At 49.5% G+C, this 13,382-nt stretch overlaps 1 pseudogene; it reads right to left on the bottom strand.

Moving 5' to 3' along the window:
• LOC120842011 overlaps positions 1 to 5,457 on the bottom strand; it is a 42,093-nt pseudogene extending 36,636 nt beyond the window's left edge.
• Between the last annotated feature and the right edge of the window lie 7,925 nt (positions 5,458 to 13,382).

Genomic DNA, 13,382 nt, shown 5'->3' with positions numbered 1-13,382 from the left:
AGTCCAGGTATCGGCCTGTGTGTGTCGGCTTCCTATACACACGGAAGTCCAGGTGGCCGGACTTTCTCACTGCACAGACGTCTAGGAAAGGGAGACAGCCATCTGATTCGTGCTCAATCGTGAATTGAATCGCTGGCTCGATGGAGTTAAGATGTGTGTGGAGACGGTCGATCTCACTGGTCTTTACAACACAAAAGCAGTCATCAACGTACCGCAGGAAACACACGGGTGCTGGGGAGAAAGTGTCCAGGGCTTTTCTCTCGATCGCCTCCATTACGAGGTTTGCCACAGTCACGGAGACCGCAGCACCCATAGCCGTACCACTGGTTTGTCTGTAGAAGCGGCCAGCAAAAGAAAAATAAGTGCTGGACAGGCAGAATTCCAGTAGACGGCAAATCTCGTCCACCTCAAGGCACGTTCTTTCGGAGAGTTTCGTGTCAGACGAGAGGGCCTCCCGCGTCACAGACACTGCGAGAGGCACAGGCACACTTGTGAAAAGCGACACGACGTCGAAGGAGACAAGGCTCTCGTCGTCCCGCAGTTTGAGGCCCGATGTGAGCTCGATGAAGTGTCCAGAATTTTGGACGTACGTGTCGGTCTTCCCGGTTAAAGGCGACAGCAGTCGGTGGAGATGGTTGGACAACGCACGTAACGGAGACGTGGTGAAATCCACTATGGGTCGGAGGGGGACATCTGGCTTGTGCACCTTCGGCAGGCCATAAAAGGCCGGCGCTGAACCGTTCCGGCAAATGAGACCCAAGTAAAGGCCTCGGGACTCGGGATACCCATCAAAAATCGTAGAGAGCATTTTGTTTAGACTTGCCTGAATCTTGGCAGTCGGGTCCTTTGGCAGAATCATGTATGCGTCGGTGTTGAGAAGCTGAAGCGCCTTCTCATCGTAGTCCACGCGGTCGAGTAGCACGGTTGCGTTCCCTTTGTCGGCAGGGAGGACGACGATGCTCTTGTCTTCTCTCAAGTTCTGAATGGCTGCTTTCTCTTCCGGCGTGTAATTTAACTGCTCCCGTCGGTGCGCCTTGGACAGCACGCCGATGGCCTTGAGGCGAGCTTCTTCACGGATGCAGGGGTCTAACTCACGCAGGCCATATTCGACAGCAGCTGCCATCGAAGCAATAGGCGGCGTTGTTGTGGTTAGGTTGAACTTCTTTCCCTTTGCCAGAACACGCGTCTCGGTCTCAGAAAGCACTCTCGAAGACAAATTCTTCACGAACCTCTTGTTGGTCTCTTGGGAGACGGCGGGACGCAATTGGAGAGATACGAGCTTCTTCTGGTGGTCCGAACTCCTTCTCTCAGCGGCCGACGTGGCAGCAGATCTGGCAAAGTCGTCGATGGCAGGAAAATGCTCCGGAGCACGGTATTCCAGCTGTCTCCGCAAAAAGAAGAGATCCAAGTCCCTCTTCCTGAGAGTTTCCCGGCATTCTTGAATCCTGGAGTCGAGCAGACGACGTTCGGCCTGTTCGACGATCCTGTGACCCTCGGTGCTGTGGACCAGGCGCTTCAGGCGGAGACTCTTCGGGATTAGCCGCAGTTCCTTGCAAGTCTTGTTGAACGTGAGGTGGGTTTTGACGGTAGAGATGGAGTTGTAGAGGTGAACATATCGCTTGGCAAGCCGCACCACCACAGGACCGTAGTCATTGCAAAGAGACTTAAATGTAAACATTTTCGACGGACATCCGTCTGGTTAGGAATGATTAATAAATCTTCAACTTAGAAACTCTAACCAAGCTTTATTAAAAAGCAAAAATCCCGACGTTTCGGAACCAACTCGGTCCCTTGATCACGGGTGACTGTTTTTGTCCCGCGGAACGGCCTGCCCACGAACCCGAACACCCCCGGGTGTTTTCTGGATTATCCCTCTTAACCCCGACGCAGCTACGTTTCGGGGTTAAGAGGGATAATCCAGAAAACACCCGGGGGTGTTCGGGTTCGTGGGCAGGCCGTTCCGCGGGACAAAAACAGTCACCCGTGATCAAGGGACCGAGTTGGTTCCGAAACGTCGGGATTTTTGCTTTTTAATAAAGCTTGGTTAGAGTTTCTAAGTTGAAGATTTATTAATCATTCCTAACCAGACGGATGTCCGTCGAAAATGTTTACATTTAAGTCTCTTTGCAATGACTACGGTCCTGTGGTGGTGCGGCTTGCCAAGCGATATGTTCACCTCTACAACTCCATCTCTACCGTCAAAACCCACCTCACGTTCAACAAGACTTGCAAGGAACTGCGGCTAATCCCGAAGAGTCTCCGCCTGAAGCGCCTGGTCCACAGCACCGAGGGTCACAGGATCGTCGAACAGGCCGAACGTCGTCTGCTCGACTCCAGGATTCAAGAATGCCGGGAAACTCTCAGGAAGAGGGACTTGGATCTCTTCTTTTTGCGGAGACAGCTGGAATACCGTGCTCCGGAGCATTTTCCTGCCATCGACGACTTTGCCAGATCTGCTGCCACGTCGGCCGCTGAGAGAAGGAGTTCGGACCACCAGAAGAAGCTCGTATCTCTCCAATTGCGTCCCGCCGTCTCCCAAGAGACCAACAAGAGGTTCGTGAAGAATTTGTCTTCGAGAGTGCTTTCTGAGACCGAGACGCGTGTTCTGGCAAAGGGAAAGAAGTTCAACCTAACCACAACAACGCCGCCTATTGCTTCGATGGCAGCTGCTGTCGAATATGGCCTGCGTGAGTTAGACCCCTGCATCCGTGAAGAAGCTCGCCTCAAGGCCATCGGCGTGCTGTCCAAGGCGCACCGACGGGAGCAGTTAAATTACACGCCGGAAGAGAAAGCAGCCATTCAGAACTTGAGAGAAGACAAGAGCATCGTCGTCCTCCCTGCCGACAAAGGGAACGCAACCGTGCTACTCGACCGCGTGGACTACGATGAGAAGGCGCTTCAGCTTCTCAACACCGACGCATACATGATTCTGCCAAAGGACCCGACTGCCAAGATTCAGGCAAGTCTAAACAAAATGCTCTCTACGATTTTTGATGGGTATCCCGAGTCCCGAGGCCTTTACTTGGGTCTCATTTGCCGGAACGGTTCAGCGCCGGCCTTTTATGGCCTGCCGAAGGTGCACAAGCCAGATGTCCCCCTCCGACCCATAGTGGATTTCACCACGTCTCCGTTACGTGCGTTGTCCAACCATCTCCACCGACTGCTGTCGCCTTTAACCGGGAAGACCGACACGTACGTCCAAAATTCTGGACACTTCATCGAGCTCACATCGGGCCTCAAACTGCGGGACGACGAGAGCCTTGTCTCCTTCGACGTCGTGTCGCTTTTCACAAGTGTGCCTGTGCCTCTCGCAGTGTCTGTGACGCGGGAGGCCCTCTCGTCTGACACGAAACTCTCCGAAAGAACGTGCCTTGAGGTGGACGAGATTTGCCGTCTACTGGAATTCTGCCTGTCCAGCACTTATTTTTCTTTTGCTGGCCGCTTCTACAGACAAACCAGTGGTACGGCTATGGGTGCTGCGGTCTCCGTGACTGTGGCAAACCTCGTAATGGAGGCGATCGAGAGAAAAGCCCTGGACACTTTCTCCCCAGCACCCGTGTGTTTCCTGCGGTACGTTGATGACTGCTTTTGTGTTGTAAAGACCAGTGAGATCGACCGTCTCCACACACATCTTAACTCCATCGAGCCAGCGATTCAATTCACGATTGAGCACGAATCAGATGGCTGTCTCCCTTTCCTAGACGTCTGTGCAGTGAGAAAGTCCGGCCACCTGGACTTCCGTGTGTATAGGAAGCCGACACACACAGGCCGATACCTGGACTTTTCCTCAAGCCACCCTAGGACACATAAGTCTTCCGTGGCTTCGGCACTCGTCAGACGGGCGATCACGGTCTGCACATCAGAGGAGACCCTTCGAAAAGAGATCGAAACGATCAAACAAGACCTGCGGAAAAATGGCTACCCAGCTGGATTTGTAAAAAGCACGATCAAAAAAATTCGACGCACCCCTTCAACCCAAGACGCCCCCCCTCCCTCCACCCGCGTGTGTGTACCCTACATCAAGGGCACAAGCGAGGTTCTCGCCCGAGTACTGCGACAGTACGGCATAGCGGTATCACACAGGCCAGTCTCGACCATCGGCGGCCTTCTCCCCCTGCCAAAGGATCGCCCCCCGAGGGAGAGGGCACAGGGACTGGTTTATAAAATTCCCTGCGGTGACTGCCCCGCGTCGTACGTTGGGGAAACGAAAAACTATCCAGAGCGCCTGCGGCGCCACCGCTACGACATCGCGAAGAAAAATGTGGAGGGAAGCGCGCTGGCCGAACACGTCGAGAAGACGAACCACTCCATCGACCTTGACAACAGCTCCATCCTCGGAACGGAGAAAAACTGGCGGAGGCGCCTCCTGTTGGAGTCGTGGCACATTCAATGCACACGTGGCAACATAAACCGGTCGACGGGGACCCTTCCCAGCAGCTACGTTTCGGGGTTAAGAGGGATAATCCAGAAAACACCCGGGGGTGTTCGGGTTCGTGGGCAGGCCGTTCCGCGGGACAAAAACAGTCACCCGTGATCAAGGGACCGAGTTGGTTCCGAAACGTCGGGATTTTTGCTTTTTAATAAAGCTTGGTTAGAGTTTCTAAGTTGAAGATTTATTAACGCTTTGTGTTTGTTTTTCTCAGCTGCGATTGAAGCGACTTACCAGTGACGAAGTGCGCCCCACATAATCGGGACTGCTGGCTCGGCTCCCAAGCCTTCCTCGGGTCTGTCGGGTGAGCCCGCTTCACCGCGTTTACCCACGCCGCTCTTCGATTTGGGTCGAATTTCGCAGAGGGAAAGCAAAAGAAGCTCTTCCCCTCCCCCTTCCGATGCCAGTTTCGACACCCAAACGCGACACAGTGCGTCGGCATCGTATCGAACGACGTCGGGACGGTGCCGGGAGCCTCAGACTAGCGCAAGATGGAGACTTTGTTTTCCTACGCCACTAATCCGGCCTGGCAACATGTGCCTCGGGTTACCCTCGAACCGGAAACTCGGAAAGTGGTGGATTCTAATTCGCCTATAACTTTTAAAATAAGGCGAAATTTGAGAAAAGAAAAGTTTCATTAAGTTACTACGTTCAGTGCGCTCAGGTTCGGTGCAAATTAAAACCAGTCAAAAAGTCATTGCAGGGCCCCTTTAGGGCGACAATGACCTGCTGCTCTGCAGAGAGGGCGCGGCTGCGAGGCGTCGGCCGCTCCAAGTCCGGGCGCAGTGTGTCGGCGAGGAACACAATGCCCGCGCGACCGAATCGAAAGCGCTCCTGCAGTTCGTCCTCGTCGAACTCCTCCAAAGGGTTCAAGCGGTCACGGAACACACGCTGCCGTCCCCTCATCACAACAGCGTACTGGGCGAACACGCGCTCTCTTCGATGTCGGCGTCGCGTCACAGTCGACATTGCGTCCCTTATCTTCGCCAATCCGTCCGCAAATCAGTTGTCAGTCAGTCCGGTAGTCAGTCGGCGAGCGAGTCGGAGGGTCGCTTGGGCAAACGGCAGGAGAAGACAAACAGTGAAAATCAGGTGATAACTAAAGCGCGGGAAACGTGCGTCGCAAAACACGGAGAACAAAACAACGAATCTATAAAGACCGTTGCCAGATCCGAAATCAACTTATGCTGTGTTTGGCGGCACAATAGATGCATCAAGATATTTATTATTTTTTTAAAGTACATATATATTTTCATGCATAAAAAGAAACATTGTGATAAGATGTTGTTCTTATTTCTCTTAATAAAGACAAAACTAGCAAAAAAGTTTCTTAAAGGCGGGCGCTCAAAATTTTCTTCAGCGTGGCAGAAATTCCCCCTCTTTTCTTTTTTTCCTCCTCCCCTTTCCTCCTCCATTTTCCTTCTCGCTTTTTTACGGCCTTCTCGCACGAGTGCTAATGGGCTTACCGGCCCCCAGACAAAATCTCTGTATCCCTTCAAGGTTCTCTGCTTCAATCCCAAACATCAGGGATTAGTTAGGCAGGCTGGACATAAGCTCGGAAGGGTTCGGGCTGGCCCGCTTTTCTCCTTTTTTTTCTCTTTTTTTTTTCTACTCTTTTTCTGCAGCTCTAAAACACACTCAGATAGTCAACACCAACTAGCCCAACCACAAGTTCTTTTACATTCAGATACTTCCGCGTGCGGCCACATACGCTACAACACCGTCTACGGTGGTATATTTATCTCGAGTGAACGGAACTTGAACATCACAGCAGAGGGAAAAAAAAAATGGGTATTTTTATCTGAACTTTGAGCTCTACCCAGAGAGTTGAAAATTGGTCGTTCTAACAACGGCACACTGAAGCGTGATTGTATGACTATTGTGTTTTTGTTTTTCTGTTTTTTTACAAAGTAATAATCTAATTACAAATCAAAGATATTGCAGTCAGAGGGACACAGTCTGACCATTTCTGGGGCATAATATATAGGTTCGCACTACTGGTGTTTTCTAGAGTGACGGCCGTCTCGTTGAAGCTACTAAGAAGAGTAAAAACAAACTTCCATAAAAAGTGAAACGGTTTATGGTATATTTCATCAATCTTCAGCCTTTGAAAAAAATTTCTTCGTGGCCAAACGTGCATTTAGTTTCCGTCAACAAATGTAACTGAAAACTCGACAGCCGACCAATATCTTGCGTATCAGCAAAGAGAACGGGAAACACGGAGATTGAACCGCAATATCACAATTTTCTTCACGTAAAATAGTGCAACTAGCAATAGTAGCATATTATGCCGTTTATTAAAAGACAGGAGGTATTACGAAGTTTTCATTCTCTTCTGTTCCGATTTGTTCGCTGATTAAGAAATGGAATGCGCAGATAGCCTCTGCAGCCCTTGCATCATAATTGTTCGGGGCTCTGTCAGGGTGGGCGAAGGCCAGCGACCATCTCCAAAAAAAAAACCCAGGTGTTCGGAAGGTGTACTACCGCAAGTTTTGGGGCTGCTTGGCTAATTTAGGCGTCTGGCGTTGCCCGGCCTACTTAGAAAAGAAGCGGAACAGCGGCCAGCTCAACGTTGTCACCAAGCGGGAAATCATGCCGAAATGTGTCCTTGAACACGTGCGAGATCTTTACCCGAACCCCAGACGGGATTCGCCACAATTCATCTATAAAAAAAAAAAAAAAAAAAACTATAAAAAGGGGTAGGTTTAAACGATTTTGCAATTTTTGAATATAGTCATGCGGACTAACTGTCCACAAGTACAGAAATAAATGCAGTACAAAATGCAGAGCTCTATTGTGGTCTTTATGTCCATACTTGTCTTTCGCGCTGTACGCGAATTAAAATAAATTCTGCAATATCTGTAGATTATGCCTGGTTATGTTGTTTCTAAAAGAAAAGTAATCAAGCAAGTTCGGTATCGTGCCACCCAATGGGTGCAAATACACTTTTATGTGGAATTCAACGTCAAAACAGTACTTCCGCGGGAAATAATGCATCCGTCATTCTTCGTCTCCCTGAAGCTATGAACTACCGATCTCGGCTACAGGACTTTTGGGTCCACAAAATATCACGCTCAGTAGAAAAGTCGCCTTTTGTACCAAGGTACTGGAAATTATTTATTTTTCAAACAGGTCGGGTTGTGATGCGTGTTTGAGTGCATACCGTTGACTGGGCACTGGTTTGCGCCAAGAGTGCAGTGCTTCCTTTCATGCTGCCTGCGACGAGTGTTGAAATTTGAATATAGTAGAAATAAAATCAACTGACACTCTTAGAATTATTTTAAACTTGAGCTTTCTTCAGGCATTAAGATTTTGATCGTACCTTTTATTCATTGTCGTCTTCGATGAGGGAACAACTTGCCGAGGAGGCCACGCTGTCCGCGTACGCGGCTTGACAGATAAGTTCGCGAATGCTTTTCACGAATCTTTAAAAACCAAGCATAAAAATGAAAGACGCTTGCAAATCTCTGTAACGCGAAATTAGAGCGCAGCCACTTTACGCCAGTGAAACCAACTTTATGTTTTGAGCAGACGTCTTGCGAGAGTTGCAGTATTTTTAATTATGCCTCATAAATTAAATGTTTAGGACTAAGTACCAAACTTTTTTAAATGTATTAAGAACCGAAATGTCAATTGGAAAGTTCTAGAGCTCCTTGAAAACACCCGAATTAGCTGTTTGCAACGTGATACGGCTGGCGTGGCTTCCTTATGACCTGCAACAAAGCTTATGAAACATGACAAAATACCTTGTGATAAAGCGCCCGCCCCATCATAAACTCAATTTCAAATGTCCCGAAATTTGTTTTTAGAGGCCGGGAAAAAAAAAAGAGAGATGCATGCAAGGCACGTGCTTCACGCTTTATTTATATCAGAAAAGAACTGCCCTCTGTTTTAAATACAGCGTTCGTTTTCTTTTTTTTCACCTGCAAGATATTAAGAAAAAAACGTGCAAATTAACGTTTTGTGGATGTGAGCTACACGGCCAGGTGAAGATTGGGTTCAAGAAAGAACGCAACAAAAACCGACTGGTTACCTAACATTTATTATTTAACTTTTTTAATATAAAAGAAAATGGGATAGTTGATTCATAAAGTTGTTGGGCATAATCGAAAGCCACCAAATTGTCCAGTGAAAATTAGCGCCATTGCGATTTGTGTAGGTGAGCTATACGGCCAGGCGAGGATTAGGTTCAAAAAAGAATGCAACTAGAACCGATCGATTGCCTAAAATTCGCTAATTAACCTTTTAGTTAGAAAAGAAAAACGACATCGTGTATTTAGAAAGTTGTTGGCCGTAATCGCGAGCCACCAAACCGTCCATTCTTAAAAAGATGTAACGCGCGTACACTATTATACGGCGTCTTGATAGGGCGTCCTCCTAAAGCGCGAGACACATGGACGGCAGAATCGTCCGATCCGACGTCCGATCCGACAGTACGAACGCCGCTCCGAATCTCCGCACGCGACAGTTTGAGACACACGCTTCCGAACTTGCATGCGACACGACTATCCGTTCGGCTCCGCCCAGGAGATCCAAGCACTCCAGTGGAGGTCCGCGTTCACAGATCTCTGGTCCCAGATTGACGGTTTAGCTCACACGAGCGAAGTTACAAGCTCGTTCTCGTTAGCGCGTGCATTCTTTGCGGAAGCCATCTTTCTCGAATAGGTCAGCGGGATCCACGCGTCCGGCTTCCCCTCGCCTGTCCCGTTATCGCGTTCGCTTCGTCCCGCCAGACTCAGTGCGTCATCATGACGTTCGCGCTAGCTGTGCTGTCATTGGCTGGACGCATCCGACAATCCGCCCGCCGTGCGAAACTATCTGGCGCGTTGGACGCACGTCGGATCGCCGATCCGACGCCAGCGACCAAATTTTTCGGATCAGGCAGTCGCACTGCCGGATCGGACGTCGGATCGGATGGATTTTTCGCGCATGTGTCTCGCGCTTAACTTGGGCGCGAAAATATAGTTCTGATTTTATGTGGGCTCCATCTCCGCGTGGCACAGCCTAAAGCGCGAGCACATGAGCGAAAAATCCATCCGATCCGACGTCCGATCCGGCAATACGACTGCCTGATCCGAAAAATTTGGTCGCTTCAGGCGTCGGATCGGCGATCCGACGTGCGTCCAACGCGCCAGATAGTTTCGCACGGCGGACGGATTGTCGGATGCGTCCAGCCAATGACAGCACAGCTAGCGCGAACGTCATGATGACGCACTGGGTCTGGCGGGACGAAGCGAACGCGATAACGGGACGGGCGAGGGGAAGCCGGACGCGTGGATCCCGCCGACCCATTCGAGAAAGATGACCCCGGCAAAGAACGCACGCGCTAGCGAGAACAAGCTAATAACTTCGTTTGTGCAAGCTAAACCGTCAATCTAAGACCAGAGATCTATGAACGCGGACCTCCGCTGGAGTGCTTGGATCTCCTGGGCGGAGCCGAATGGATCGTCGTGTCGCATGCAAGGTCGGAAGTGTGTGTCTCAAACTGTCGCGTGCGGCAATTCGGAGCGGCGTTCGGACTGTCGGATCGGACGTCGGATCGGACGATTCTGTCGTCCATGTGTCTCGCGCTTAACGCCATGAAGCCAAAACGACAAATCATGCGCATCGCTGTGACAACGCCACTGTAGAAGGGGCGAGGAGTGCGGCGGCCGAAAAGATTGCGGTAACACGATTCGCGTCCAAATTAGGCTTTTTAGGACGCCGTGAACCACTTCACGTGCACTACATCTCTTTAAAAATGAATGATTTGGTGTTTTTGATGACTACAGATAAGACACAATCCGAAATTGCGTAACTCTGACGTCTTTTGTAGAAAAATGTCTAGTCGTTAAAAAAAAAATCGCCCTGAATAAGCAGGATTGTAAGGCAGTTCTTTACGTCCGGCGACATCATTACGGCATGGAAGGAGACATTGACCACAGATCATACGCTGTGTATGATCTGTGGTCACTGTTTTTTGTTTTTTTTTTCGTACGAGAATGAGCAAACATTTGATACCAAATAAAATAGATTTAGCATTCCCCAAATTCGACTTGTTTTACTTGATTCAAATCGATATTTGACTTTATTACACTTATCTTGTACCCGCACACGCCTCCTTTATTCCCTAATGAGTTACAAGTGATAATTACATTGTTTTTTTGTCGTGCGAGGTCATCACAATTTATTATTAACAATCGAAGCTGTGCGATAACGCGGAGGCGGCGCATTTGAAGATATTCAAAATTGTTCTGAATACACAAACAGCCTCAAACGTCTTGCTGTTTGGGTCCTTTCCTACACGTATGACCAATAATAAAGCCAAAACCTTATAGAGGAGACTATCTCTATCAACTCAACGCGCAAACACGATGTGAAGCGTGTCTGCGTACGTTGGAAAAGAGATACCGGCGAGCAAACCATAGCGTCGAATGTCCATGTATCAAAATGTCCGTGCACCGAAATATCCGCGCACCGAAAAGTCCCACACCAAAAAGTCTTTGCAGTAAAAAGTCCGTACACTGAAACGTCTGTGCACCAAAACGTCCGCACCGAAATGCCCTACAGCAAAACGCTCCACGCCGAAAAGTGCTAGACCCACTACTTATGGGGTCCTCCGTCACCTCTGGCGGTTTACGAACCATAATGATTCAGAACCACTGGTCTATGGAGCGCCATCCCTGATACACAGAAAACGCCGCTCGTACTTCCCGTTGTCGCCATGAATCCGACAACGAAATAAACGAAATATGACAAATCAGATATCTATATCAAAATTGATACTTTAATGACTACTTCTTTGAGCAGAACGAGGTATTTGTGCTCTCATAACCAGCAAGAATCATCCTCCAAACCAATGCTAAAAAAGAGCCAATGCAACTCGTTGGGAAGAGCAAGTGCCAAGCTCGCTCAAAACAGCTACTCGGTTGGTTCAGCTCCTTGTCGCAGGTGTGCCGGCTGGCTTCTGGATAATCTTTTCAAATCCTCGAAGCTTTCATTTCCTCCACCCAAACTTGTAAAAAAAAACAACAAAAAAACAAGCAGATAGCAAAAAAAAAAAAAAAAAAAAAAATTGGCAAACGGCGAGGAGGAAACGAGAGGCTATTTCCTCCTTTCACAGTGGCGAGAAGGAAAGTGAGGGTCGGGTTCCCTCTCTCTGCTTGCGGGCCGGCCTTTAAAAGGCTATTGTTTGCTTCGACCGGAAGGTGGCGGGAGCTACCGCATAATAATAGAGTTCCTGTATATGCTCCCCCGAAGGGGGAGCAGAGTTGCGCATTTGTTTTCCCCGCGCCGCCACGCCGCTATTCGCCGAGATCCATCACGTGAGGAGCAAAGCATCCACGCCGTGCAAAAAAGCCACCTTTACGGTCGCCCCGCCGACATTTCTCGCGCCCCGGCGTATGTTCCCCTGCTTTCCGCCTCCTTTTCCTCCTCTCCTGTTTTCCGTGCGCGGCGGCGCGCGCGGCGCCGCTATTCGCCAAATTTAGTCACGTGAGGAGCAAAGCATCCAGGGTGTGCGGCAAAACCGGCGCTACGGCCACCCGCCGAGGCTGAATGCGCAACTCTGCTACCGTAGGTAGCTATACAGGAACTCTACATAATAATAAAACACGGAGAAATTGTGCATCGAGTTTTTGTCGAACGCGGCTCGGTACTCGGATGTACCTAGGTAGGGAAACGCGGTTAACTTTTAACCGCGGTTAGAGTTAACCAGCTTAGAGCAAACGGGCCCTGGCGACTTTCTGGTGTTAAAGGGATTGTCCGGTCAAATTTTGTATTCGAGAAAACAATTGAATATCATTGTTATTGCCTCGAGAAGCATCGTAAGTGCAATATCCGAATTTCATATGCCCCTCTGCGTGAGTAATTGAATTTATACTGATCATGTCGCATTCTAGCGTAAACGCTGCTTTCGTTGGCAACATTGAAGCTCTGACGTCACAAAACACAAAGTGAGCATTTTTGTCTCATTGTTTGCCTGCGAGTGAACATTTCAGCGAGCTTCGTTTTTGTTGTTGTGCTCGACTTGTTTCGTGGTTGGGTGAGATTTTTGTTGCACGGTTGGGTGCCACAACCACCGGGCAGCACACGCGAGCCAAGACATGACGTTCCACACTTTTCCGTGAGACGTGCAGTGACGAGCAAAGTGGATCGTCGTCGTGCGTAGGGACTGGGTTCCCGTCCAGATCGAGATCCTGCTTATGCAGCAATCATCTCACAGAAGAAAAGTATACGAGCTGAGCTCTCAGCGGACAGAAGGCTTGTAAGCTGAGGTGTGATGCTGTGCCAACGATATTAAACTGCGTCCACCCACTCCTCGCCCAGAGCGGATCAGTCAATTTAGGTCTGTTCGATTCGCCTGAACTGGCTGAACTACAGGAACTGGTGCATTCGATTCAACCGTAAGTTGCACGACCGCTGCACTGGCGCGTTCGATTCATCCCAGTTCTGAACGAGTTCAGACCCAGTTCCTCAAAATCTTGCACCGGCTCCGGACTCTGTTCAGCGTCCGTGCAGAAGCAGACGACAAGAGCAGACGGCGATATCAGAACTCCTCGTCAGTCTCTGCTCGCGGTGCCATTTTTCGCAGCGCTTGCTCAAATGTCTGCGATGTTTAACAATAACGGCGATACGGAGGTTGCATAGCCTCTCATTTATGATAATAACGTACCCGCGGTGGACGCGGAATTGAGATCCTAACCGAGGGTGGGAATTTGCTTGATTATGATATTCTAAAAGCGTTTTAGGCACCTGCTCGCGTAGGTTTGGCTCCCTGTGGTGAGTGTTGAAATATTGGCTCACGTAAATGGTTTCTTTTTACAGTGTTGATATTCTTACTCACAGACACGGGAAATGCATTGCCCTCTTGGTAGTCTCCGCCTTCAGTTGCTCTTGGGTGCATATTGACGACTCCGATACATTGCAGAGGTCTGGGATTTAGTGCGTTGGCACTCGCATGTCCCTGTAGCTG

The sequence above is a fragment of the Ixodes scapularis genome, unplaced genomic scaffold, assembly GCF_016920785.2.
Source record: "Ixodes scapularis isolate PalLabHiFi unplaced genomic scaffold, ASM1692078v2 PGA_scaffold8__174_contigs__length_109621045, whole genome shotgun sequence".
Classification (NCBI taxonomy): domain Eukaryota; kingdom Metazoa; phylum Arthropoda; class Arachnida; order Ixodida; family Ixodidae; genus Ixodes; species Ixodes scapularis.
The sequence above is the reverse complement of the archived record's forward strand: the minus strand, read 5'-3'. Positions and strand labels throughout refer to the sequence as shown.